The sequence below is a fragment of the Pan troglodytes genome, chromosome 13 (genome assembly GCF_028858775.2).
Source record: "Pan troglodytes isolate AG18354 chromosome 13, NHGRI_mPanTro3-v2.0_pri, whole genome shotgun sequence".
In the NCBI taxonomy this organism is placed as follows: Eukaryota; Metazoa; Chordata; class Mammalia; order Primates; family Hominidae; genus Pan; species Pan troglodytes.
The window spans coordinates 142,163,486-142,188,174 of NC_072411.2; the positions used below are offsets into that span (position 1 = coordinate 142,163,486).

Here is a 24,689-nt window from a genome sequence, read left to right on the forward strand (position 1 = left end):
GCCCCACTTCTTAACACTGCTGCATTGGGGGTTAAGTTTCAACACGAATTTTGAGGGGACACACATCATTCAAACCACGCAGTGGGGGTGGGGAGCACGGCAGGGAAGGTGCCTAGATAAAGTCAGGTGGTCCTGAGCTCCACCATCCCAGCCTCACTCCTCCTCCCTGCCTCCCATCCTCAGCTCCATCCCAGCCTCATTCCTTCTCTCTGCCTCCCGTCCTCAGCTGCATCATTCCAGCCTCATTCCTTCTCCCTGCCTCCCGTCCTCAGCTCCATCATCCCAGCCTCATTCCTTCTCCCTGCCTCCCGTCCTCTGCTTCCACCTCCTCCCCAGGATGAGAGCCTTGCAAGTTTCCTGCCACCTCCTCTGGATCTCCCTCTCATCAGTCCCCAACACTGGATCTGTCAGTAAGATCTGTCTCTTCTGCCTCCTCCACAGCTCTCCAGCCTGTGTCCTCTTCCTTGTCCCAGTGGGCCATTTCAGGACTTGGCTCCTCTTGTTCTCTGCCTTGTTGCTCTGTCAACAGTCCCCACGCCAGCTTCTACTGCCAATGCCCCCTCCTGCATTCCTCGGTCTTTGTGGCTGTCCCTTCTGACCTTCTCTGTGGAGTCCCCTTTTCTCCCTCACCAACATTCTCTCCTTGACCCTCGCCTCTTCTCTCACCATGGCTGTCTTTTGATAATGTCATATCTTTTTATGGCTGAAATATATGAGCCACCAACTCCCAAATCAGGAGCCCTCTTCCATGATGAACATGGCTACAGGCACGATCCTGAGGCACCTCAAATTTAGCAGGTCCCAAGTGGAACACGAAGTCTCTTCCCACAACCCTGACCCCTTCTTCAGGAAGCAGCTCAGGTAAAGACACCCCATCCACCCAGTCGCCCAAACCAGAAACCCAGAACCGTTTCCCAGTCTCTCCTTCACCCCCACATCTATCTTAGCCAGGCACTGGCTTTCAGTGCCCTGTAGAGAAGAATCTTGCCTTCACCCTCTCTTCCTTATCCCCACCATCCATCACTGACCCAGTCCACGTCACATCCTCCCTCTCCAGGATGCCTGCCAGGCCTCTGCCCCAACTCACTTACCTATTCCCAGGCACTTAGGAGCCTTCTCCAAGCACAGACCATTCTGAGAACAGGGAGCCCCGTGGAGAACTGAGTAGGCTGACCCATCTGTGCTCCTGGTCTGCTGGGACCTAGAGACGAAGAGGACAGTGACCACAGAGCATATGAGTGAGGAGGGGAGCCCGAGCTCTGTGCAGGTGTAGGTGGGGCTTTACTCCACACTCATAGGTTCTGAAGCCAGGGCAGCAACTTCAAAAGTGATAGGTTAGGGGAGAAACTATAAAATGAAAACACACAGTCCCTTGTTCACAAAACAGGGAAAACTGCTCTTAACAGTGTTAAAAAACAAAACTTTTCCTTTTCCTCTGTTCTCTCTAATAATTTACCATTGTTATTTGCTAATTAAGGTCATCCTAAGTAAAGAAAATTTCAATTTTTATGTTTTAGCTGAATTTTACTGTTCATTTTATATTGTGCAATGTCAGTTTTAAATACAAATATAAAAGCATTAGATCCCCATGCAGAAACACAGAGATTACACGATTCCTATTTTGTAGCTCACATATGTATGTATATTTAATTTTTACCTGAACAGTGGAAGTGCTGTGCAAAACTAAACCAAGGGTTTTGATTTCACTTCTCGATACTGGCCGTGCTACTGCCTTCTTGACACTGCCTGCAGCTTACCGGTGAAAATGGAAGAACTGAAAGAAGGAACTGTGGCTTTTCCCGTCTTCTTTCCGTCCATGCATTGTTTTCAGTGTAAGTGCTTGGCTAATACACGAAAGTAGAATAAGTAAGAAAAAGTACAATAGGGTCCTTGGTGGTTGGTGTTATTCACAAGGCCACTGCCTTCTTTCTACATTTGAAGTGGACTCATGTGGAAGGTGTGGCTTTCCCACAGACTCAGTGGCAAACACACACAGTGACCTGTTCCTGGCCTCGAGTCCTGCTGGTCTCCCGTGCATCCTAGGGTCACTGGAATTCTGTGCTGTGTCACCAATGCCGCGTGTGAATGGAGAGGCAAGGAATGGCAGACGTGCATATCATGCACATCTCCTGTGCTCCTGCCCCTGCTGTGCAGTGCTTCCAAAACACAAGTTCAAAGGCAAAGGTATCAAGATTCAGGGCAGACCTGGCCGAGCATTAAGCCCAGCACAGAGCCCTTCTTAAGTGCAAGGCCCCATGAGATTGCACACCTGTGAAGCTGGCAGTACCCTCATCTTAACTGCAATTGACAGGAAATTCAAGGGTAGAGGAGCATGTTAAACACCACCACAAGGACACAGCAAATCCAGGGTTGGGGGCACTGCAGCCAATGACCCAGACACTGCAACCAGCCAGTGGGGCCACAGAAGGGAGGAAAGAGGCTGAAACAGGTTCCATCATCGGAAATGCGAACTTGTTTGGCTCCTAATTCAAACAAACCAACTGTAAAAACACATCTCTGGATAATTAGGGAAACTTGGATATGAACTTGTATTTGATGCTATAGAGGTAAAGGAAGTCTTCTTAGTGTGAAGGATAGTCGTATGTGTCGTGGTCACGTGGGGAAAATGCTCGATCCGTGAAAGATGCAGACCAAGTCATCTGTAAGTCAAAGGACAAGATGTTTGGGATTTGATGTATTTTAGAAAAAAACAGCAGGGGAATAGTTGGCACAAGATTGGCAAAATATTGAAAATGTTTGAATCTCAGAGGTTCATCATTTTATTCTACTTTTTAAAAAGTTTTTTAAATGTTCTATAACAGAAAGAAGGAAAATAACATATGTATGTGTGTATGTGTGTGTACTTATTATGTATTCCTTAAACAAATATTTTCTTTTAGTTTATAAGGAATTATATTTTCAACACTGAATTACCTTATTTTGCAATAAATTAGTAAGCAGTTAATGAAGACTGAACTATGATCCACACATGAGAGCTTTGGCATGGAAATCACTTTTTATCTCAACTTCGTATCCCTTCTTTTCATTTCTTCGAGCAATATGGAAAATTTCCCAGCATGTAGGACACACTATAATGTTCTTTCTTGAAGATGTAACTCTATACATTGCAGTAGCTAATTATTCAAGTTTTTATTTAGTAAAAATTCAAGAAAAATCCTATTTTTATTAGAAATTCTATCACTAAAATTATTGGTGATAAATTGATTCTTCCCATGACTCTTTAGGGAAAAAATACATTTTTAGATCATACTTTTTCTTGAAGTGAAAAAAAAAATTAACATGCACGTACCACACACATGTAAATTAGAGACAAGTTTAGACACAGGAGTAGATTGGATTTGCCTAAATATGGCCTCAGATTCATAAAACCAAAGGGGGAAAAGCTGACTATTTTTGTTGTTGTTATTGACAAGTGTCCGTTATATTTTGAAAAGCATCCATACTTGATGAAGTGCTGGAGGGCCGAAGAGCGTCCCAGGCTTCCGGATTCCAGGCCGGCAGCTTCCCTCTGAATTCAGTTCCTCTCCTGGGCCCTCCTCCTCCTCCTCTTCTTCTTACCTGCCTGTCCCCAGGCCTAAAGCCACCAAACCCTCCTGTTGGGAGGCCCTGAAGACTGATGGCCGCCCTGGAGGTCACTCAGCCCCCAGAGACTGCAGCACCCAGGCCGGTAGTGGGAGTGAGCCAGGTTCACCCCTCCCTCTGCCATCCCAGCCTCAGCTCCAGAAGTACACGCATCCCCTGAGGCACACAGCCCCTTCCTGCATCCCTTCAGTTCCTTCCCTTCTGGGATCCCTCTTCCTTTCATCAGCAGGATACTGAGAGAAGGAACCATCCCTACCAAGACAACTGGAATGGCTTTGGTGTCTGGCTAAGCTGGAATATAGAGCCAGGCTGCCTGCTCTGTGAGAAAACGGAACTGCAGGAACCAACCGGGGCCCAGCTCACAGATGGAGCAAGGACTGTTCAGAACCACCCAGGGCCCAGCTCACAGACGGAGCAAGGACTGTTCAGAACCACCCAGGGCCCAGCTCACAAATGGAGTCAGGACTGTTCAGGGTTACGCAGTCATGGGCATTTCTCCTCCACTTCCCAATACTCTGCAATAAAATCACGATGTTTATACCAAGGAGGTTATAAAATGAGGGAAAGTGTTCCTCTGAAGTCTACAGTGGCATTTCCTACAGCACCTAGAAAGCCAAGTCCCTTACGGCACTCAGGAGGCGCTCAGCCTGCGCCCGGGGCTGTTTGGAGGAGGCGCTGCCCCTGCCTGCCAGCCTCCAGAGTCAGGAAGGTGGCCCCGAGGGAGCTGCCTACACACTCTCCTCTTTTGCCAGCCCCCGGCCCACAAGTGAATTCCCAGGACTGGGAGCTGATGCCATATTTACGGGCTTTGCTCCTGGTGAGGTTGAACCCTGGGGCTTCCAACCCCAGAAGAGATCAGACCCAAAGAGGGCACCAGCAGGGGCAGGCAAGGAACGCCTCTCCTTCCTCTCCTTCCCTCTCTTGCACTGGTGAGCATGTGGACATGTCCTGTGATTGCAGGTTCCTGCTACTTAGTGCCACTGCATCACAGGCAAGGTGAGAAGAGCAAGATGCAGGTGTCAACTCTGCATCATCTTGGAAACCACATTCACGAGTGCAAAACGAAGTCCTACATAGATGGGGCAAGGACCACAGAAGAATAACTGTCATCACACGAAAGCACAGCAAGCATTTTTCTGAGCTTACAGCATGCCAGGCCTGTCTCCTTCTCTCCACATGTAAAGGGGTGTGAAGGAGGGGTGTGATGGAAGGATGGGATGGAGGGGTGTGGAGGGGTGTGATGGAAGGGTGTGGAGGGGTGGGATGGAGGTGTGATGGAGGAGTGTGATAGACGGGTGTGAAGGGGTGTGATGGAGGGGTGTGGAAGGGTGTGATGGAGGGATGTGATGGAGGGGTGTGATGCAGGGGTGTGATCAAGGGTTGTGATGGAGGGGTGTGATGGAAGGTTGTGATGGAGGGGTGTGACAGAGGGGTGTGGAGGGGTGTGGCAGGGTGTGATGGAGAAGTATGATGGAGAGGTGTGATGGAGGGGTGCAATGGAGACACGTGATGGAGGGGTGTGATCGAGGGTTGTGATGGAGGGGTGTGATGGAAGGTTGTGATGGAGTGCGGAGGGGTGTGGCAGGGTGTGATGGAGTGTGGAGGGGTGTGGCAGGGTGTGATGAAGAGGTATGATGGAGAGGTGTGATGGAGAGGTGTGATGGAGGGGAGTCATGGAGGGGTGTAAAGGAGGGGTGTGATGGAGGGGTGTAATGGAGAGATGTGATGGAGGGGTGTGATGCAGGGGTGTGATCGAGGGTTGTGATGGAGGGGTGTGATGGAAGGTTGTGATGGAGGGGTGTGATGGAGGAGTGTGGAGGGGTGTGGCAGGGTGTGATGAAGAGGTATGATGGAGAGGTGTGATGGAGAGGTGTGATGGAGGGGAGTCATGGAGGGGTGTAAAGGAGGGGTGTGATGGAGGGGTGTGATGGAGGAGTGTGATGGAGGGGTGTGGAGGGGTGTGGTGGAGAGGTATGATGCAGAGGTGTGATGGAGGGGTGTGATGGAGGAATGTGGAGGGTTGTGATGGAGGGGTGTGACGGAGGGGTGTGATGGAGAGGTGTGATGGAGGGGTGTGATGGTCACTTCCACAATTGCCAGGATGAAACAGAAAACTGCGCCACTAGAGCTTCCAGGCCAGGTACCTGGAAAATGGTTGATAGTTATTTTTATTCTAGGCAAAACAAGTCTCCAACTCAACAAAGTCAGTTAGTAAGGCAGGTGGACATCAGAGCCAAAGCAATGAGCCACTGGGCCACCCTGCACATCCCTGAGGGTAGAGAAGCTCCTGGGCCTCAATGCAACACTTAAGGGAGTGAGAGGCTGAATGGACAATGTCCAGCCCAGATGTAAAAACAGAATTCCACGACCTGCAGCATCCAGCACACAAAACCCATCATCATCCACAGTCACCAGCCCAGAAAGCCCACCCATCATCCACAGTCACCAGCCGGGAAGCCCACCAATCATCCACAGTCAGTAGGCCAGGAAGCCCACCCATCTTACAAAGTCGCTAGCCTGGGAAGTTATCTTCCCATTATCTGGGTGGGCACCATCTAATCAGCTCCCAGAGAGGCTAGAATAAAGCAAGCAGAAGAAAGTGGAATGAGCAGACTTGCTGAGTCTTCCAGCCTTCATCTTTCTCCCGTGGTGGATGCTTCCTGCCCCTGAACATCAGACTCCAAGTTCTTCAGCTTTTGGACTCTTGGACTTACATCAGTGGTTTGCCAGGGGGTCTCGGGCCTTCAGCCACAGACTGAAGGCTGTACTGTTGGCTTCCCTACTTTTGAGGTTTTGGGACTTGGACTGGCTTCCTTGCTTCTCAGCTTGCAGGCAGACTATTGTGGGACTTCACCTTGTGATCGTGTGAGTCAATACTCCTTAATAAACTCCGCTTCATATATATATATATTTATTTATCCTATTAGTTCTGTCCCTCTGGAGAACCTTGACTAATACAGGCCTCTAGCCAGGGCACACCTGAGCCTCCCCGTTTTCCTACCATGAAGTTCCCCACTCCTCTGCTTATCTTTGTCTCTGCCAAATGCAGGTGATAATGGCTGCCTCCCCTGCTACAGCAAGCTCTGAGTAGGTAACCTGTGCTTTTCTCATTGGGTGGTCTTTTCTTCCATAGGAAAAAAAAAACCCATGTGTGTGGGCTGGGGTGGGGAAGTCACCCACATAGCCCAGCAAAGCTGAGTGACACTGATGGGTGGGTGTAGAACCTTGTCAGATCCCCTGGCATTGCCGATATGGAGAAGTGGTCTGGCTAGAAGATCAAACCAGCCACCACATTCCCTGAAGCCAAAGCCTAATCCAGAGCAAGGCCCTCACTCTCTTCAATTCTGTGACGGTAAAGCTAGAGAAGGAAGTTGCAGAAGCAAAGCCTGGAGCCAGCAGAGGTTGACTCAGGAGGCTGAAGGAAAGAAGCCATCTTTATCACATAAAGGTGCAAGGTGAAGTAGCAAGTGCTGATGGAGACGCTGCAGCAAGTTATACAGAAGATCTAGCTGAGATCATGGATGTAGGTGGTTACACTAAACAACAGACTTGCAATGTAGAAGAAACAGCTTTCTGTTGGAAAAAGATGCCATCTAGGACTTTCATAGCTAGAGAGAAGTCAATGCAGGGCTTCAAAGGACAAGCTGACTCTCTGGTTAGGGGCATTACACTGTGCCTTCAAACTGAAGCCAACACTCTTTTCCATTCTGAAAAATCCTAGGACCCTTAAAAATTATGCTACATAGACTCCGCCATGCTCTACAAATGAAACAACAATGGCTGGGTGGCAGTGGCTCGCATCTGTAATCCCAGCACTTTGGGAGGCAGAAGGATCGCTTAAGCCCAGGAGTTTGAGGCTGCAGTGAGCTATGATCACGCCACTGGCTGGGAGACAGAGTGAGACCTTGTCCCCAAAATAATACTAGTAATAAATGGAATAAGAAAGCCTGGATGACAGCACATCTCTTTATAGCATGATTCACGAAGTATTTTAAGCCCACTGTTGTGACCTACTGCTCAGAAAAAAAAGATTCCCCTGAAAATGCTACCGCTCACTGACAATGCACCTGTCCCCCAAGAGCTCTGATGGAGAGGCATAAGGAGGTTCACGTTGTTTTCAAAGCTGCTAATACAACATCTATTCTTCAGCCCAGGAACTGAGGGGTGATCTGACTTTCAAGTTTCATTATTGAAGAAACACATTTTGTAAGGCTATAGCTGACATAGATAGTGGTTCCTCTGATGGATCTGGGCAAAGTCAATTGAAAACCTTCTGGAAAGGCTTCGTCATTCTAGATGCCAGTAAGAACATTTTTGATTCATGGGAGGAAGTCAAAATGTCAACATTAACAAGAGTTTAAAAGAAGTTGATTCCAACCCTCATAGGTGACTTAAGGGGTTCAAGACTTCAGTGGAGGAAGCAACTGCAGATGTAGTGGAAATGACAAGGGAGCTAGAATCAGAAGTGGAGCCTGAAGATGGGACGGAACTGCTGCAATCTCAGGAGAAAATTTGAGTGAATGAGGAATTGCTTCTTGTGGATGAGCGGAGAAAGTGGTTTCATGAAATGGAGCCTACTCCTGGTGAAGATGTCGTGACCGTTGTTGAAATGACAACAAAGGATTCTGAATATTACATAAACTTCGTTAATAAAGCAGTGGCAGGGAGATTTACTCTCAATGTTAAAATTTAAAATTTTAATTTTAAAAGAAGTTCTACTATGGATAAAATGCTATCAAATAGAATCTCAAGCAACAGAGAAATCTTTCACGAAAGAAAGTGTCAATAGATGCAGCAAACTTCACTGTTGTCTTATTTTAAGAAGTTGCCACGGCCACCCCAATCTTCAGCAGCCACTACCCTATGCAGTCAGCAGCCACCAAGTCCAGACAAAGCCCTCCAGCAGTGAAATGATTACAACTTGCGGAAGGCTCTGATGATTGTTTGCATTTTTTAGCAATAAAGTATTTTTAAGGTGAGGTATGCACATTGTTTTTGTGAGACATAATACTATTTGCACACTGAGTAGACTATAGTACAGTATAAATATAACTTTTATATGCCCTGGAAAACCAAAACATCTGTGCAACTTACTTTTTTGCAATATTCACTTTGTTGCAGTGGTCTGGAACTTAACCCGCAATACCCCAAAGGTATGTCTGTACACACTTGTACACTCTGTGTCCACAGGACTGGGCTTGTGCTCTAAAATACATTGCTCATCCTGAGGGGGAACGGCCTTGTTCTGTGCATGCCTGGTGTGCGCTGTTTGTGGGACCTTAGGCAAAGGTAATTTGGTGACACCGTTTAGCGACAGGGTGGTTCCTGAGGCAAACAAAGCACCCGGACCTGCAGTCCAGACCCAAAGCGGCCCTGAGAGCCACTCCTTGGAAACAGCCAGGATTCCTGCGGAAGGGGGCTGGGCTCCTGCTCCCCTGAATGCAGATTTGACTTGATTTTAATTAAAACTAAGAGACAGCAGGAGCCCAGCCGATATTTGGGCTGCAGTTGGCCATTGCACTCAATCCATACAACACCCTTTCATGTCAGACACGTGCCTGTTTCACAGACGTGGAAACGCAGGCCCGGAATTCACATGGGCAATGAGTGGCTGTGGTGGAAATCCAGAGCACGCGAGCACGCTCTTGTCTGACCCAGCTCACCTCACCCCTGCTTGGTGAGGTCACCCTGAGGCTCCGAGGCTTCCCAGGCTCACAGCTGGACATGACACAGGGCAGCTGGTGAGACGTGCGCTCCTTCCCCACTGAGGAACATTTCTCTAGAAAACCAGACTTCTCATGAGTGCTTTGGACCCTAAAACACCTTTCAGGAATGTGGCCATAGAACGTCAGCACGGGGGGCTTGTATATTACGTTGAGCTCAGGGCGAGGAGGCTCCTTCTGCATTTTACCTGGAGGTGACCAGGAAGGGCCTTGGCCACCTCAGCCCAGCCAACCTGCAGTCGCGATGGACAGAATGATCCCACAGTCCCTGCCCTCCCTGGGCTACTCTGCATGTCCCAGGACAGGGCAGCTCCTGATGCTTCTGGAGTGAGGCTCTGGGTGAAAGTCTGTTTTTCTCTAAGGCCAGACATAAGGCGTGAGCATGCCTGACAAATAAGGCTGGACGCTGCCCTGTTGAAAAGGGGAAAGGAGATATCTGGAAGCATTTTATAAGGAAAAGAATGTCAATTATACCTATTATATGTATATTCAGAAAATCTTTGCAGTTTGGAAAATGTGTCCTGGCTCTGCCATTTCTTCCCATTTCCTGCTATTTCCTTCCCCATTGTCAAGATATTCTAAAAGCCAGTTTCTTCCCTTCTCACAGATGGGTCCTTTTTGTTGGCAGCTGCCGGTTTCTAACCGGGCCCTGCTGGAACAGAATGACTTTGGGCTGAGAGTGGGGTAGGGAAGGTCCCACAGCTCTTCCATGCAGGGGAGAACTTTGTGTCATTGAGATCAGGTGGGGCAGGGGCCGCCTGGCCTCAGGGCTGCAGAGAATCAGGGGCGGGCAACGGTAACAGAGGGGCAGCACAGAGTCCAGACGCCCTGGATGATGCAGGCGTCTGCCCATCCCAGGGAGCCCAAGCTGTCCTGAGCGCATGGGGTCACTCCAGGAACACAGAACTACAGGAGGCCAGGCAAAGGGGGCAAGAGGAGGAGGGGTGGGGGCCTATCTCAGAGAAATTCAGGCTTTAGAGAAAGTGGTGGTACACCCCAGAGATGGCCAGAACCTTCCAGTGTGCCCCGGGGGACACTGGCCCTGAAACTTCGCCCCGTACCCAACCCTAAAGGTGCCTCCTCCTTTCTTCTTCTTCTTTTTTCTTTTTAGTTATTTATTATTTATTCGTTATACATATTTTTTAGACGTAGTCTCTCTCTGTCACCCAGGTTGGAGTGTAGTGGTGTGATTCTGGCTCACTGCAACCTCCGCCTCCTGGGTTCAAGCGATTATCCTGCCTCAGCCTCCTGAGTAGCTGGGATTACAGGCACACGCCATGTCCAGCTAATATTTGTATTTTTAGTAGAGTTGGGGTTTCGCCATGTTGGCCAGGCTGGTCTCGAACTCCTGACCTCAAGCGATCTGCCTGCCTCAGCCTCCCAAAGTGCTGGGATTACAGGTGTGAGCCACCATGCCCAGCCCCTGCTTTCTTCTTGTTGAGAAGGCGCCCTAGAGACTGCAGGCCCTGCCCTAGGCACGGTGCCCTCAGACCTGAGAGCCAGGGCCCCACCCCAGCCTGGTGCATCAGTGTCCTGGGGCCACCATAACACCTGGCCACACATCAGGCGGGGCGCTTACAACAGCAGACACACTATCTTAGCTCTGAGGCTGAAGTCCGAAGTCAGGGTGTCCACACGGCTGTCTTCTCCCGGAGACTTCTAGGGGAGGGTCCCTCCTGCCTCGTCCAGTGTCTGGTGACTCCAGGCTTCCTTGGCTTGTGGTGGAATGGCTCTGATCCCGCCTCTGCATTCACACCGGCGTCTCACCGTGTCTGTGCCTTCTGCTCTTCCGCCTCTTATATAGACACCTGTCACTGGGAAGCCCTAATCCAGGGGGGTCTCATCTCAAAAGCTTTAACTGAGCTACAAAGACCCTTTTTCCAAATAAGTTCCCATTCACAAGCTCCAGAGGTTAGGGTATCTTTGGAAACTGCTGTTCTACCCTCTCTGCTGGGTATAAACTCACTGGATCCCTCCCAGCCCAGGGGGTTGAACGCAATGTGTGCCCGGGCCTGTTGGGGTCCCGTCTACCCCATGCAGTGTGAAGACCCCCTCTAACCGCACAGTGTGGGAAGGGGGCTTCCTCGGCCACCACATGGAAGGACAACCCTTTGAGTCTCACAGAGGACAGAGGAGGGGCAGCGCTTCCAGTGGGCGTTCTTGGTCCTCCCGGCTCAAAGGGCGTCTAAGGTTCCGGGGATTTTCAGGCGCCACATGTGCTCCTGGGCTCCTCAGCAGCCTCGAAGATTTGCACCGGGACTCTCGGCTACCGAGGTGGAGCAGGGCGTGCATATGTGTGTGTGGTGGGGGGGGTATGTGCGTCTACACGCGTGTGAGGCCAACAGCACCTGCTGTCGGTTCCGCACTGAGCAATGCTGATTGACATGTTCTTCACGGGATGCTGCCGCATCTGGGGGTTTTCGCAGCAAAGCCTGAGGTCAGTCGGATTTCCTTGCTCTTCCCCTTGTTTTGCGTGGTCCCATCTGTTAACAGACCTGGATCCTGGACACAAGCCCCATCAGAGGCAGAGCTTCCGAGGAGAGGTAGGCCCAGGACAGAGGACAGAAGGCATTTGCAGATCTGCCAAGGGATGAGGCTAATTATCTCTGAAGAAGAAGAAGTGGGGAGAGGAGGGGAGGGGAGGGGAGGGGAAGGGAGGGGAGCAGACTGGGAGGGGAGGGGAGGGGAGCAGCCTGGGAGGGGACGGGAGGGGAGCAGACTGGGAGGGGAGGGGAGGGGAGCAGCCTGGGAGGGGACGGGAGGGGAGGAAGCAGTCCAGGTGGGAGAGGAGGTCTCCTCCCAAGTGGAGGCCGGCTTCCCCTATGCTGCAAAAAGAGATCGCAGCCCCGTCCTGTCCCATGCGCAGAAGGCCTGGCCTCCTGTGGTGGGATCAGAATTCCCCTAAGGAATTCCTGGAGCCCTGAGGGGTGATACCTCCAAGGTGCTCAGGGGACCTTGAAGCAGCCCTGGCCACAGATGTGTGCAGAGCTCATGACCTTCGGGGGCTCTGGGCGGGCCCTGCTCTGTGCCTAGATATTTCACACTCCAGCACACCTTTTAACAAGAACCCCCGGCCCTCCAGGTGGTTGGAAATATTACCCGGAAGGAAGTCAGTATATAATTAAAAGTCATTTAATCATCTACTGTTCAAGCTCTTAGCAAAACTGTGGCTTCAGTTGTGCCTTGCTGACTGTCTAGTCACTGACCACACCCTGTTGATAGACGCCAAGGCCATTTTCTGGGATACTCAGGGCACCTTCACCTCAGCACCCCAGCTGACCCTTGAAATCAGAGCAACAAGGGCTCCTGAAGCACCCCAAGCCTTGAGAACACCAGACAGGGGCCCCCACACCAATTCATGGAGTCCCCGCACTTATAGTGCCTCCCATTGCTAAGGCAGGCGGGACAACATGAAGAGGACCTGTTGCTAAAACACAGAGAACAGCCCAAGATTTAGAGAAAATGGCAGTGCACCCCATGGATGGCAAGAGCCAACCAGCTGCCCCCAGAATGCTGGCCCAGACGCTTTGCCCTGCACCCAACCCTAAAGGTGCCTCCTCCTTTCTTCTTGATGAAAAGGTGTGCTGCCTCTTCAAGGAGTACTACAAACCACCGCTCAATGAAATAAAAGAGGACACAAACAAATGGAAGAATATTCCATGCTCATGGATAGGAAGAATCAATATTGTGAAAATGGCCATACTGCACAAGGTAATTTATAGATTCAATGCCATTCCCACCAAGCTACCAATGACTTTCTTCACAAAATTGGAAAAAACTACTTTAAAGTTCATATGGAACCAAGAAAGAGCCCACATTGCCAAGTCAATCCTAAGCCAAAAGAACAAAGCTGGAGGCATCACACTACCTGACTTCAAACTATACTACAAGGCTACAGTAATCAAAACAGCATGGTGCTGCTGCCAAAACAGAGATATAGGTCAATGGAACAGAACAGAGCCCTTAGAAACAATACCACACATCTACAACCATCCAATCTGTGACAAACCTGACAAAAACAAGAAATGGGGAAAGGATTCCCTATTTAATAAATGGTGCTGGGAAAACTGGCTAGCCGTATGTAGAAAGCTGAAACTGGATCTCTTCCTTACACCTTATACAAAAATTAATTCAAGATGGATTAAAGACTTAAATGTTAGACCTAAAACTGAAGAAAACCTAGGCAACATCATTCAGGCCATAGGCATGGGCAAGGACTTCATGACTAAAACACCAAAAGCAATGGCAACAAAAGCCAAAATTGACAAATGGGATCTAATTAAACTAAAGAGCTTCTGCACAGCAAAAGAAACTACCATCAGAGTGAACAGGCAACCTAGAGAATGGGAGAAAATTTTTACAATCTGCCCATCTAACAAAGGGCTAATATCCAGAATCTACAAAGAACTTAAACAAATTTACAAGAAAAAATCAAACAACCCCATCAAAAAGTGGGCGAAGGATATAAACAGACACTTCTCAAAAGAAGACATTTATGCAGCCAACAGACACATGAAAAAATGCTCATCATCACTGGCCATCAGAGAAATGCAAATCAAAACCACAATGAGATACCATCTCACACCAGTTAGAATGGCGATCATTAAAAAGTCAGGAAACAACAGGTGCTGGAGAGGATGTGGAGAAATAGGAGCGCTTTTACACTGTTGGTGGGACTGTAAACTAGTTCAACCATTGTGGAAGACAGTGTGGCGATTCCTCAGGGATCTAGAACTAGAAATACCATTTGACCCAGCCATCCCATTACTGGGCATATACCCAAAGGAATATAAATCATGCTGCTATAAAGACACATGCACACGTATGTTTATTGCGGCACTATTCACAATAGCAAAGACTTGGAACCAACCCAAATGTCCATCAATGATAGACTGGATTAAGAAAATGTGGCACATATACACCATAGAATACTATGCAGCCACAAAAAAAGGATGAGTTCATGTCCTTTGTAGGGACATGGATGAAGCTAGAAACCATCATTCTGAGCAAACTATCACAAGGACAGAAAACCACACTGCATGTTCTCACTCATAGGTGGGAATTGAACAATGAGAACACTTGGACACAGGGTGGGGAACATCACACACCGGGGCCTGTCATGGGGTGGGGGGAGAGGGGAGGGATAGCATTAGGAGATATACCTAATGTAAATGACAAATTAACAGGTGCAGCACACCAACATGGCACATGTATACATACGTAACAAACCTGCACGTTGTGCACATGTACCCTAGAACTTAAAGCATAATTAAAAAAAACAAAAGAAAAAGAAAAAGAAAAGGTGTCCTGGAGACTGCAGGCCCTGCCCCTGGGCACGGTGCTCCCAGACTTGAGAGTCAGGGCCCCACCCCAGCCTGACAGTGCCACCCATTGCTAAGGCAGCTCCCGTCCTGTCCCATGGGGATTGAGGGCTCCCTGACTTGCTTTGTGACTTTCACAAAGAAATAGCAGGCAGGCCTTTAATTCAGCAAACCTTAAATAAGATGGCAGAATGTCCACCAATGCGCTGTTAGGAAAGGACAAGAAAATGGGATAAACTTACCGTTAACAGAGATCACTCCCTTATTCGCAATACATGAGGTACACTGAAAAGAAAGTGAGCGTGAGAGGTCTCAGTTAGAGAAGGGGCCAGGCCCTCAGTGCCCTCCACAGCCCACCTTCCCACGGGGTTGCACACCACGACAGCCATCGTGGCACCTGCACCTACCTCCCTGTTGGAAACCTGGAGTGACAAGGGTCAGTCCCTGCCCCAGGAGGAGCCCCCAAGCACCAAGTGCCCAGAGTCAGTGGATTGGTGCCCCAGCTCCCGCATCCTCTCTGGGCAGCTAACTCCAAGGTGTGGTCTGAGCCGGCTCCCAAGCTCCCCGCTGGCTGACTCTGACTTAATGACATGCCCTCTGTTGGCTGGTCTCTTCCTCGTGTCACCCCACTGCCTCCTCCAGCGCCTCCCAAAGAAATAACAGTTCTTGCATTAGAATCCTTGGCTTAGGGGCTGCTTCTGAGAAAATCCAAACCAAAACAGATGGACCCTAGAAAAATCAAACAAAACCAAAGTGGGCTCTTAATATTCATGTGACAGAGATGCAGAAAATTGAAACTGGACCCCTTCCTTACACCCTATACAAAAATTAACTCAAGAAGGATTAAAGACTTAAATGTAAAACCAAAAACCATTTTTAAAAAATCCCTAGGCCAGGCATGGCAGCTCACGCCTGTAATCTCAGCACTTCAGGAGGCCGAGGCAGGCAGATCATGAGGTCAGGAGTTCGAGACCAGTCTGGCCAACATAGTGAAACCCCGTCTCTACTAAACATACAAAAAAGTTAGCCAGGCATGGTGGCATGTGCCTGTAATCCCAGCTACGCAGGAGGCTGAGGCAGGGGAATTGCTTGAACCCAGGAGGCAGAGGTTGGAGTGAGCCGAGATCGCACCACTGCACTCCAGCCTGGGCAACAGAGCAAGACTCCATCTCAAAAACAAAAGCAAAACAAAACAAAAAAACCCTACAAGAAAATCTAGGCAATATTATTCAGGACATAGGCATGGGCAAAGATTTCATGATTAAAAAATGCCAAAAGCAATTGCAACAAAAGCAAAAATTGACAAATGGAATCTAAGTAAACTAAAGAGCTTCTGCGCAGCAAAAGAAACTATCTATCATCAGAGTGAACAGGCAACCTACAGAGTGGGAGAAAAATTTTGCAATCTACCCATCCGACAAAGATCTAATATCGAGTCTACAAGCAACTTGAACAAATATGCAAGAAGAAAGGCAAACAAAAGAAGACAAACATGCAGCCAGCAAACATATGAAAAAAAAAAAAAAGCTCAACATCACTGGTCATTAGAGAAATGCAAATCAAAACCACAATGAGATATCATCTCATGCCAGTCAGAATGACTATTAGTAAAAAGTCAAAAGACACAGATGCTGGCAAGGTTGCAGAGTAAAAGGAATGCTTTGACACTGTTGGTGGGAATGTAAATTAGTTCAACCATCGTGGAAGACAGTGTGGCGATTCCTCAAAGATCCAGAAGCAGAAATACCATTTGACCCAGCAATCCTATTACTGGATATATACTCAAAGGATTATAAATCATTCTATTATAAAGACACATGCACGTGTATGTTCATTGCAGCACTATTCACAATAGCAAAAACATGGAATCAACCTAAATGCCCATCAATGATAGACTGGGTAAAGAAAATGTGGCACATATACACCATGGAATACTATGCAGCCATAAAAAGAAATGAGCTCATGTCCTTTGCAGGGACATGGATGGGGCTGGAAGCCATCATCCTCAGTCAAGCTAATGCAGGAACAGAAAACCAAACACCACATGTTCTGACTTGTAAGTAGGAGCTGAATGATGAGAACACGGACACATCGGGGGAACAACACACACTGGGGCCTGCTGGGGGGTGTTGAGGAAGGGAGAGGATCAGGAAGAGTAGCTATGGATGCTGGGCTTAGTACTTGGGTGATGGGATGATCTGTACAGCAAACCACCATGACACACGTTTACCTATGCAACAAACCCACACGCCCCGCACCTGTACCCCTGAACTCAAAATGAAAGTGGAAGAAAAAATAATCATGTGACCGAGATGACCAGTGTCACTAGCTTGAGAGACAAATGTTGATATCAGCCTTTTCCAAAAGCAATCACTTAAGCCACCTTGCCCACCATGGCAGGAAGTCCAGTATTTCCTTCTGGAGGCCCCGGCTCCTCCTCGTGAGCTGTCCAACAGCTCCGTTGGAGGCAGAGGCCGCTCCGTCCTGAGCAGAGAGTCCTATTTCCAAGTGCCCGGCAGAGAGGAGGCTGCAGCCCAGCCACCCCACCACAGTCACACTGCGTGCTTCCCCAGAGCACCTCCAGCGGTCTCGACCCACCACACACACCCTAGTGGGTCTGCTGGGCAGAGGGCACTCAGCCGTAGTCACACCACGCTGGGGCCTCGTTCCTGCCAGAAACTCAAGTCCCCTTGGAATGGGTTCTGTGTGTCCTCCAGTTCTCCAAGCAACACCACGTACTACTGTCCCCCCCTCCCTGGAGGGAGTTGTGTGTGTAATCCTGGCTCACACCCTGACCTGGGAGAAGGGGCTCAGGACTATCCCAGCCCCTAGGCTGCTGCAGGAAATTTGCGTCCCCCAGGGCGGCGGGCGACTCTTTCTTGCTCTTTTCCAGCAGGCTCCCCTTCCTCTGTGTAGAATGAGGAGCCCTCTCTCCCTGCCACCAGCTCTGCAAACCCTGGGGGACTGGGGCATGCACATTCATCTAACAAGAGAGGTTTTGCTTAAACCAAGAAAGGAGAAGTTGCCTGAGAGGTACATCCTCCAGCCTTGCTCAACATACCCCGAAAAGGGTCACACCCTGAGCCTTCCACTGGTTAATTCCTTCACAGTTTCAGTACGGCAGAGCTGCTGGCATGATTCAAACCTTTCCAAGGTTAGACAAAGCATAAAAGCACCCAAAAACACTTACAAAGCCAGCCCAGCCCAGACACCAAAACATGAGAGACGAGTGTGTGTGTGTGTGTGTGTCCTACTCCCTGTTGCTCCTTCTCTCCCCTTTCCTCTCTTCCTTCCCCCAGCCCATCCCCCAGTCTCTCTCTTGTGCACACACACACCACACACCACCCAGAAATCCCAGTCCACGCCCTCGGTGACCAGCAGTTTCAGGCCAGATTCCCCAGAAACAGACTGAGACAAGAATCACAGCTTCAAGGAAGTGGGGGAGGCACCGACTCCAGTGGGACCCCACTGGCAGCTCTGAATCTGGAACAGCCCTGGGGGGTTTCCTGGGATTGTGTACAAGGGCAGCTGCTGGGACCATGCGTCTAGCAGGCACCAGCTGCATGTTGCCCCAGAGAGGAGGCGCAGCTTTGCTCACTCGCTGGAGGCACACCCCTCGTGCCCACAGAACTTTCTAAAGGACTCAGGCATGAACCATCCAAAGCCAATACTCCTGTAGCTGGAACATTCAGGCCTCAGTCCTGAAGGAGGGTCTGGGCGGCACACAGAGCACCCAGCACTTTGCACCCACCTCTGGTCCTGCTGGGCTCCCCTGGCTCCATAGAATAAGGCTGCCTACCTGGGAACATCTCCTCCAGGATTCTGGCTAGGCTCCCATCCTGGGCAGAGGAAGGGTGGGAAGCGGATTCGTGGGGCCGAGCTGCAGCTGGCCTCCAGGCTGTAGCTGATAGTCATCCTCCTGCCGCCCCTGCCAACGCTGGGTCAGCTCCTACTTGGTGGTGCTGGCCAGACCCTGAGGGCAGAAAAGACACACTTGTACCCAGAACACATGCTGGAGCCAGGCGAGAGTAGCTGCTCACCCTTCTGGGGTCTCTCCTGGGCAGAATGCCCTTGATGCAATTAACTTGCCACTGAGCGGCTGGCCAGCCTTTCCCAGGGGTGGTGCCACGTAGGGGCTCAGCATTGGTGTCTGTTGCTCGTAGGCTGGACATCTGGCAGTAGGTGGATCAGCCTCCATGAGTTGGGGCCCACAATGCTGGGGCCACACATACCCCTATCCCTGCCACCACCACCTCTCCGCCCAGGAGCCCATTGTGTCACACTGAGGACACAGGTGACAGAGGCTGGTGGTGGTCAACTGGCCAGGTCATCCTGTCTACCTGGGTGTCATTGTCCATCCATAGATCTTCACATTCAGGTCACTCCATCGGGTCCACGTGCTGCCTCAACCCCAGACCTCCTTGTCCCTGATCTTCCAATTCCCGAGTCTCTCCAAGCCTTGGTCCAGCCAGCCAAGCTGTTCCCAGCTGCCCGAGTCAATGTGCGTATTCTCCTCCAGCTCCTTTCCTTCTATGGAAAGCAAGTGGCTGGTGCCCTGCCCAAAGCTCTGGCACGGGCAGGATTTACCCCACCTCTGCCACTCGGGGCCACTGCTGAGTGGGGCTGTAGGATAACCACCAGCCCACGTTTGGCTTGCATCCACTGATTAAGCTGACCCATCCCTGAACCATGCCCCAGCCTTCTTCCTCCTCTGCCAGCTGGTTGAAAGAGACTGCCCTCTGTGGGGCTGTACCTTGAGCCAAGACTGCCCTCCGTGGGGAGTGACCCAGGTGGGAGACGTAGCTGGCTGGGGGTGAGGCCACTCGTGCTTAGCTTACTCCCTTCCTCCGAGGACGCTGGCCTAGGCGCACCACTTCCATCTTGTGCGGGCTTGTTGCTCGGCCCACGCAACCTGAGGACATGACGGGTCCTACAGGACTCTGCCACGATGGGCGGGCTGGCCTTGTGGTCACGTGGTGAACCCTGGCCAAGAGCTTCATCTCTAAGGGGCTCAGCACACATGCTGGGTGGGTGGCGTGGCCTTGCTCTGCACCTCAGACGCCTCCACGTGATTCTCCCCCTGGGGCTGTCTGCCACCACCGCAGACATCTCAATACTGCGGGGAGCTCTGGGCCACACGGCCCAAGGGGCAGGGTCCTTTCCTGCATGTATGCGTCAGGCTCACGTCTGTGCAGGCCTTCTGCCTCCTGTTGCTGTAACACTACAGGCTGAACCGGAAAATTGTAGTATTCAACCATGTTTGATCTGTCAACACTGCAGAGTCCCCGAGCTCAACCGGATGCAGTTTGGGATCCCACCCCATCTGGCAGGCTGCATGTTCCAGCACCTGAAGCAAAGGCCAGTGTCTGTGCACATGTGTGCAGATGCCAGAAAGGGGCATCACCTCGGCGTGCAGGAGGACGCGGCCAAGAGCGTCCTGTTGTCATCCACATGTGTGGCCTCTTCAGCTTCTCCCACTCTCTGGTCAGTTTGCTCAGCAGCTCCCCTTTCCAGCAGGTGGAACAAGGGTGGGCAGGGGCCCGCAGGTGGAAGAGGCATTCCCCCCGCCTGCCTTATATTAAGCAAGGAGGGCATTTGTCTTCTCTCACTAACACCAACGTTATCCAGGAACTGAGGCGGACGTGGACTTAGCATAGGACAGCACAAAACTCTGGGCTTGGCAAGATCTGAGAAACCTTCACTTCCCCAGACCAGCAGGAGAAACGGAGTTCACAGGCAACACACACAGACACACACAAATATACAGATACACACACAGAGATACACAGAGATACACACACACACAGAACACACACATACACAGACACACACAAATATACAGACACACACAGAGACAGAGATACACAAACATACACACACACAGAACACACACATACATACACAGACACACACAAATATAGACACACAGAGATACTCAACACACACACACAGAACACATACATATACAGACACACACAAATATACAGACACACAGAGATACACATACACACACAGAACACACACATACATACACAGACACACACAAATATACAGATACACACAGAGACACAGAGATACACACACAAACATACACACACACAGACACACACAAATATACAGACACACACAGAGATACACAAACATACACACAGAACACACACATACATACACAGACACACAAATATACAGACACACAAAGACACAGAGATACACATACATACACACACACAGAGAACACACACATACATACACAGACACACAAATATACAGACACACACAGAGATACACAAACATACACACAGAACACACACATACATACACAGACACACAAATATACAGACACACAAAGACACAGAGATATACATACACACACACAGAGAACACACACATACATACACAGACACACAAATATACAGACACAGAGATACACATACACACACAGAGAACACACATACACAGACACACACAAATATACAGACACACAGAGACACACAGATACACATACACACACACAGAACACACACATACATACACAGACACACACAAATATACAGACACACACAGAGACATACAGAGATACTCACACGTACACACACATACATACTCAGACACACACAAATATACAGATACAAAGAGAGACACAGAGATACACATACACACAGAACACACACACAGACACACACAAATATATAGACACACACAGACACACAGAGATACACAAACATAAACACACACACAGAACACACACATACACAGACACACACAAATATACAGACACACACACAGAGACAGAGATAAACATACACACACACAGAACACACACGTATACAGACACACACAAATATACAGACACAGAGAGACACAGATACACATACACACACAACACACACACATACACAGACACACACAAATATACAGACACACACAGACAGAGATAAACATACACACACACATACACAGACACACACAAATATACAGACACATAGAGACACACAGAGAGATACATACACACACACAGAGAACAAAGACATACTCAGACACACACAAATATACAGACACACACAGAGATAGAGATACACAAACATACACACAGAACACACACATACACAGACACACACAAATATACAGACACACACACAGAGACAGAGATACACATACACACACACAAATATACAGACACACACAGAGATACACAAACATACACACACAGAGAACACACACATACACAGACACACAAATATACAGACACACACACAGAGACAGAGATACACATACACACAGAACACACACATACACAGACACACACAAATATACAGACACACACACAGAGACACACAGAGATGCACACACAAACATATACACACACAGAACACACACATACATACACAGACACACAAATATACAGAGACACACAGAGATACTCACACATACACACACAGAACACACAAATATATACTCAGACACACAGAAATATACAAATACACACAGAGAGACACACAGAGATACTCACACATACACACACAGAACACACAAATATATACTCAGACACACAGAAATATACAAATACACACAGAGAGACACACAGAGATACACACACATACACAGGCACACACAAATATACAGACACACACAGACACACAGAGATACACATACACACGCAGCACACACACATACACAGACAGACACAGAGAGACACACAGAGATACACGGACATACACACACACAACACACATCCATACACAGATACACACAAATATACAGACACATAGAGAGACACACAGAGATACACAAACATACACACACACAGAACACATACATACATAGACACACACAAATATACAGATACACACAGAGAGACAGAGAACACACACATACATAGACACACACAAATATACAGACACACACAGAGAGACACACAGAGATACTCACACAAACATACAGAACACACACAAATATACAGACACACACAGAGAGACACACAGAGATACTCACACAAACATACAGAACACACACATACATACACACACACATACTCAGACACACACAAATATACAGATACAAACAGACACACAGAGATACACACACACACAAACACACACACATACACAGATACAAATATACAGACACAGAGATACACAAACATACACACATGCACAGAACACACACAGACACACATACACAGACATGCAGATACACACACACTGACACACATACAAACACACACAGTAGTGCACACACACAGACACAGACACAGCCAGACACACACAGAGACACAGAGATGCACCACACTGAATCCTGCAGGAAGAGCCCAAATGCCCGTCACAGGCCAAGCTCAGTTCCCTGACATCTCCAGATCCAGCAAAGACCACATCCTCATCTGCATATGCAGCTAACAAAATACCAACGCTGCACAAGTGATAAAGAGCAAACATTTATTTCCTCCCCATTCCAGAGGCTGAGAAGTCCAGGGTGCAGGCGCCAGCAGGTTTGGTGTCTGCGAGGGCTGCTCTCTGCTCCCAGGATGGCACCTTGTGCTGCGACCTCTGGGGTGGAAGGTGAGGGACAGGCGCGGAACAGGCGCTGTGTGAGCCGCCTTCACGAGAGCCTTGATTCCCTCAGGAGGAGCAGCCCTCATGGCCTCACCAGCTCTTGGTGGCCCCACCTTTTTGCACCATCCCTTTGGCCATTGTGTCTCAACCCCTGGGGTCAGACTCAGACTTGATGCCCAAGATCTGACCAGGAGCCATGGGGTGCTGGCACCATCCCAGGCTCCAGCATTACAGGGCAGACATGAAACACTGTGGACATAACACTTGCTCCAGTGTGCTCACACCCAGAGAGACACACACACCTGTCACAGTCGCCAGCCAGAGTGAGGCCCTGAGCACATCCAGGCAGGAATGCCTGGGGGTGGGGTCTCAGGTTAGGCCAGGGAGGGGCTGACACTGAGCACCAAGGAAGGGAAGGGTCCAGGAAGCCAGAGTGAGGTGGGAAATTAAATAAATAAATAAAAATAAAATTAAAGAGAGAAAGAAGTAGGCTTTCCTGGATTAGGCTGACTCATCCCAAAGGCAGTAGCAGGCAAGGCCCACACCCATGAAAAGTCTTGATAAACACTGTCTAAGAAGCTAGGACAAAAAGGAATGTGCTCCAAGGCCCACACCCATGAAAAGTCTGATAAACACTGTCTTAAGAAGCTAGGACAAAAAGGAATGTGCTCTGAAGACTCTCCCAGCACTCCCTCAACATAGGGAGAAAAAAAACAAATTTTCCTGTCTCTTATGGTATGAGTTTATAGATTCCTGTTCTCTGTAACTAGTAACTTCAAGCATTCTGTTTTATCTAAGCAGTGGAGTGAAGATCATAAACTATCTGGGCAGGCCTGAGATCCAGCCACCTGGACACCACAGTGAAGGTCATGGAATAAGCCGTGCTAGGCACAAGAGAAAAACCTAGATAACAGACATCTGGGTTGCATAGCAACAGTCATGTGTAATCCTGAGTTATGAACCTGTCACAATTTGACTAATTGTTTTGCCTCTGTATCCTTGCTTCCACACCACTGTAACTGTAAGCCTGCTTCAAGCTAGCCCACCCCCTTTCTGAAGTGTATATAAAAGTCATGTGCTGTCTTTGTTCCAGGCCCAGTTTTCCAGATGTTAAGTCCGCTGGCTCTGAATGCACTCAGTAAAGATCCTCCTGCTTTACCCCAAGGTCTCTCTCATCCTCCTGATTCCCACAACAAGAGCCCCTCTGGGAAGATGGCAGCTATGGCAGGTACCAGTGACATGTGAGCCCTGAGAAGGTTTCAGCAGAGGAGCAGCACCCCCAGCCCTGGGCTGCGGTGCAGAATGGGAGCCACAGGGCCAGTCACGGTGTGGCGGCAGCCCAGCAGCCCTGGACTCCAGGTGGGGAGAGGAGGCCTGGGCTGTCCAGGTGGCCTGCTCCTGGTCCTCAGGGGAAGGGCCTCTGTCTCTGCTGCCTGGGCCTGAATTATGGGATCTCTGCCCTCCTTGGACCTGCTCTGGGGCCTGAGGGACCC

The 24,689-nt window shown here is 49.4% G+C and overlaps 1 long non-coding RNA gene across 3 annotated transcripts in view; it reads right to left on the reverse strand.

Annotated features, from left to right (window-relative positions):
• The window catches only part of LOC107973994 (uncharacterized), a 46,448-nt gene extending 22,164 nt beyond the window's left edge, over positions 1–24,284 (reverse strand). For 2 of the 3 annotated variants that reach the window (XR_010149968.1, XR_010149966.1), the window contains exons 1-4: positions 18,447–24,284; positions 15,055–15,376; positions 14,890–14,932; positions 1,092–2,660 (exon numbers count right to left, since the gene is read on the reverse strand). This is a non-coding gene — a long non-coding RNA (uncharacterized LOC107973994). The remainder of the gene's footprint in view (positions 1–1,091; positions 2,661–14,889; positions 14,933–15,054; positions 15,377–18,446) is intronic. The other variant, XR_010149967.1, reaches the window with a different exon arrangement.
• Between the last annotated feature and the right edge of the window lie 405 nt (positions 24,285–24,689).